Source organism: Sylvia atricapilla, chromosome W, assembly GCF_009819655.1.
Source record: "Sylvia atricapilla isolate bSylAtr1 chromosome W, bSylAtr1.pri, whole genome shotgun sequence".
Taxonomy (NCBI): domain Eukaryota; kingdom Metazoa; phylum Chordata; class Aves; order Passeriformes; family Sylviidae; genus Sylvia; species Sylvia atricapilla.
In genome coordinates this window covers 15191342-15196386 of record NC_089173.1, presented here as the reverse complement: position 1 = coordinate 15196386, position 5045 = coordinate 15191342, and the positions used below count along the sequence as shown (strand labels likewise).

Sequence of the window (5045 nt, the reverse complement as noted above, 5' to 3'; positions counted from 1 at the left end):
AGATTTGTGGAATGTAAATACCTGGTGAGTGCAGCCAACCAGCACAAAATATCTTTGGAGGGAGCTGGAGCTCAGTCCCTGCTGGAGTTCCCTGTGCCTACAGATCATCATGTACAGGGAGTAATTGCATCAGGGTTTGTCAACTAATTTAGTAGAGGGATGAATTCTTTATCTATTAATCAATGTAGGGAAGCATGAAGAACCTATAAACCATTCATCTCTCTTTAGCTTCTTGTTTACCTTTAATTAGAGTTGTTCTGATTTGATTGGGAAAAATGGAGGTACCTTGGAATAGAGAGGTGTCAGCTGGAGCATCTTGGACAGCATTTCCTGCTATGGGATCCTCAGGGAAATGGGTCGAGTAATTTGGATTTTTATTTCCAAAATGAGCACCCATAAATTGCTCACAGGGTAAGACCCCTAAATCAGAGGTAAATAAAAGGATGGTTACAGTGCCAGCATCTCTCATTGGTTTGTAGCAGCGTGAATTAATTAATTTTTAATTTACACCTGCTGTGGGTCACCCCTCTTTTCTCACTTTTCCCATTCCTTCATTGTTATATTTATGTACAAGAAGGATATTTATTAGGAAAATTTCATTTCTTCATCTATTTTTTATCTACAGTTGAAACAGAGTGAAACCAATGTTTTTATTATTATTATTATATTTTATTTTTTTTCCTAATAAAATTGTTTACCTTTTCTTACCAGAATTTTCATGAGGATTATAGGTAAGGCTGTAACACCTATACAGAGTTATGGGATGTTTTATAACTGTTGTGTTGTGTGTGATGCAGATAAATGCAACTGCAAGCACAGGAAGTCCCAGTGGGACACTCGCATTTAATTTCATTTTAGCTTGACTTTAAATCAGTGATATTTTTTTTAATAAATATATAAGAGAATTCTTTTAAATGCTTTTATAAAATGGAAAGTTCTGGTTAAGCCTTGGAGTCCTACATGCAAGTTTGGAAATCTGCAAGTTCACTAAAAACTGTGCGGTAAATGTGCCATTCCTTGGTGCATGTTTATTATGGGCAAATATTGTTCTCTGGGTAGTGCCTTGAAATTGTAATTAATTTCAAATATGCCCTTTTTTTGTCCACGTATGCAGATTTCAAATCTGTGCCTCCACCGGTTTTGACACTGTGCAATGAAGCATCCGAGCTCTCAGATGTCTGGCTCTTCCAAGTTGTGAAATGAGAAAACAAACAAACCCAACCATTCCAGCCATGTCAATCTACTTCTCAGTGGTCAGATGCCCTGGTGCCAGAAAAGCTTCATCCCATGATCCCACACCTCTTGGCAATGGAAAAAAAAAAAAAAAAAAAAAAAAAAAAAAAAAAAAAAAAAAAAGCGCCAGAGATCTACTGGACGCAAAAGCATGATGGTTCCTCACCTCAAAAAAATGGCGTTTATGGCCACACTGGAGCTCCTGGGTGAGGCTGTGTGGGGAAATGTATGCAGCCTCTTGTTCTTTCATTCCTGCTCTCCCAGATAATCCATCTGATCCGTTTCTGGAGCAAGGTGCCTCTGGACAGTGATGGATTAACTGGTGAGGGTCCAGGTTTGTGCATGGAGGTCTTTGGAATGAGCCAGATACATTGGTAGAGTTTGTGGATCGCACTGTTAATTAATTAAATGGTATCGTTAATTATGGTTTTAAATATTTTATTGGGTGCTTATGTGGTGGGTATTGGCTAAACTTTCTAAGGAAAATGGAGAGTTTGGGTTTAACACAGACAGCTCTCTGAGCTGTCTGTGGCCATGTCCCCTTGAAGGCCATCACTGGAGCTCTCAGGTCAGGTGTTCTGTTGGGCACAGGATTTTTTGGAGGGGGATGAGGGTTCAGTCTGGTCTGTCCAAGCAGTCCAGGAGACATCTTGGTGGGCACAGTTCCAACAGAGCCCAGCCTGGTGCTGCCAAACCACCCAAGATGAACAAAACCACTGGAGGTCTTGCAAGGTGGGTTTAAAACCCTGCAGATACCACTGAATTTATTGTACAGCAAACTGGCACTGGCTGAGCCAATGATCTGGTTTGGTACAGACAAGGTTTTCTTTTTGGCTAATGATTCTTTTAGTGTCACACTTGGCATCCCAAGAAGCTGCAGCATTCAGGCCTTTTTAATGAATTCCTATCCCTTGCATATTAGTGGGAATATTTCCACTGCAGCAAACACCATAAACAGTTTCCACACTGGGGTGTGTTATACTGCCACCAGAATTGGTTCTGATGGTTCATTTCTTTTATGCTGAGAATTCAGGACCAATTCAGCTCAGTTTTATGGATCATTAGATGTGGAATCCTCCCATTTTGGAGAAGCTGAAATCTATCTTACTCTCCTTATGTTATCTCCTCCCTTGACCCAAACCCTAAGACTCCTTCTCTGAAATACCTGATAAAACCCCACCTCCCTGCCCCTGCTCATTCTCTTTGCCTTCCCCTCCCTCCCCGGCTCGGGTTGGGGGGAGGGGAAAATAGAACGGACTCTCGTCTTAACAAAACAGAGACTTGTTTCATCTGTTTCTCTGCTGGTGCCTGTACCTCCTTGGACATGATGATCACTGTATCCACACGGTGCTACAATTAGAGATTTACAATTACTTTGCTATAGTTTCTTTCTGGAAGCCTATCTCTCATGGTTAATGCTATGGGAGTCTTGTTGTGTAGAGGCTGCTCTGAGCCACCTTATATCAATAAAGCATTTGAGAAGCATTTGGAATTGAATGGCTAAGTTCTCCATGCAGCACCTGTAATGCTGTTATCCCTTGCTGAGCTTGGGTTGAAACCTATTTTTTTCTTCCCCCCACATTAGAAAAAAGAAAGTGCTGTTTCTTTGAGAGGTTTTGAATCATTTACATGTAATTTTTTTTTTTTTGTTGAACCACTGCACTTGGAAATGAGGAATTGTGCAAATTTCCATTTGGATTTCATGATCCTTAAAATACATTTAAGTTGTATTAGTATATAATGAAATAAGACCTCCTCATTTTTTTTATTTCACTTTTTAAAAGTCTAATCGTTATTTGGGACTTTATTTTGGTTTTTGTATTTTATGTGTGTTGTTAAAGACAGTAAGTTTCACAAGCTTTGCCCTTGCACAATAAGCAGTGGATCTGCACGTGTTATAATCCACATAACTCACAATTTACATAAATACACTATTGCACTGAAACAAACCTGATACGCAGTGAATAATATGGGCCTGATCTAAAGGCCATGAAAATCAATGAAAATATTTCAAATTAACTTTTATAGCCTTTAGATCAGGCTCTAAATGGGAAAATTACAGTTATGGAGTTTCCCATTTACATACCTGTGTGCTGCATTTAATGTATTTTATGGAATTGAAATTACTTGGTCCTCTTTTTCATGCTTTTTTAGGCTAAGAATTTGCCAAGGGTATCAACAGCAGTTTTCCCAGGCTCCAGCACAAGGATTATGTAGTCAATCCACAAATGACTCAAATCTTTGAAGAAAAGGACATGGTTATCAGAGAGGCTTTGATGACAGCAAGGACAGGAGTGATATCTGCCTTTTTCCATCAGAGATCCCCATTCCCTCTCATTAACATACTCAGGACATCAGCACAGCCATCGGGCCCGAGGGAATCGCTTCCAACTTTCAAGGGAGTATGCACAAGACCTTTCCCCTGCGTTGTTTCTGACAGATCAAATCAGATTTGTCTCGTGTAAGGTGAGAAGAAAGGCTAGGGTACAGCACCATTAGGGGAGAGATTCAAAGGTTGCAGGGAATTTTCAAATCCATTGTTACATCTTGGTAATCTTTCTTCCTTTACAGGATTCCTCAATCCCACTGAGGATGTGGTGTGAAAGCTGCTGCTGCTGTAAATGGGAAAAGGAGATGCCTCTACCTGCTCTCTCCTAGTGCCCTGTAATGAAAAAATGCTTTTGGAGCAACACTGGAAATAAGCCATCAAAATATCTGATTAAACCTCTTAGGAAACTCTCACTAATCACCTTCTCTGCTCTTGATGTAATGTATTTATGCATTATAAATATACTTACTATGTGTGTGTACTCCATAAATCACACCCAGCACTTGTATATGATGTATAAGCACATTCTATAGAACACACACAAATACAGATGCCAAGCTCCCACAGAGTTCATCACTGGAAAATGTATGAAGGATCTGATCCTTAATATTTAATGAGCAAGATGCTATTTCCTTCCTCAGCTTTTATCTCTGGTTTGGCATAGTCATTAAATTTGTTGTTTCCTTGCAAGATTATATAATTTATCCCCTAATTTTAGACTTTTGTGTAACCGTGTTGGGACACTCGTGGCATATCCCAATTTCTTCACACAGAGCGTTCCAGCATTAGGCATCAGCTCCAACACGACTTCTGTGAGCTGCCTGTCATCAAGGAGTTACAGGCATGAAAGGAAAACAGCCCAGAAATGTTCAGGCAGCATTAGAAGATTGGGGGGGGGGGGGGGGGGTTGGCCCTGTAAAAAATATGATTTAGCAGCATTTCCAAAGCTGTCTGCAGTGCTGGCAGGAATCCCCAGGTAAGACAGGCAGCACCCAGCAACTCCTATTACTGAAAATATTTTCAGGCAACTTCTTCTGACTTTCAGGCTGCTCTGGGACAGCAGCCTGCAGTGCAGGGAGGGGTGTCTGGAGGTAGGTAAGGAGGACACTCAGTGCTTTAAAGCCACTGCCAGCCCCTCACCCTCTGAGATTTCCTCCCAGCACCAATCTGGCTGCTGGGCTGATTTTTTGCTGCACAAGATGTTGCCAGATAACTCCAAAATTAATTATTCTAAAGCTGAAGCCACATTTTTTTCTATTTTCTGTGTGTCCAGAGTAATTCAGAGGTGCTATAAATAGTGCCATGAGCTTCAGGTATTCTGTCAATTTAAACCATATTGTTGGGACCAGTCTTTCATCAAATTTAATATATTGGCTGTTGCATTAATACACTTTGAGAGCATTTTATCCTGGTGTTCCATAGGGAAGTGGCTTGTGGTTGAGGAAGGATTCGATGTTTCCTTTGTGCCTGCAGAGCTGTTTGG

At 40.6% G+C, this 5045-nt stretch overlaps 1 long non-coding RNA gene across 1 annotated transcript; it reads left to right on the top strand.

Annotated features, from left to right (window-relative positions):
* Positions 1-1370: 1370 nt before the first annotated feature.
* LOC136373302 (uncharacterized) lies at positions 1371-4338 on the top strand. The gene is made up of 3 exons (XR_010745622.1): positions 1371-1555; positions 3388-3699; positions 3805-4338. It is a non-coding gene; the product is annotated as an uncharacterized lncRNA (long non-coding RNA).
* The last annotated feature ends 707 nt before the right edge of the window (positions 4339-5045 follow it).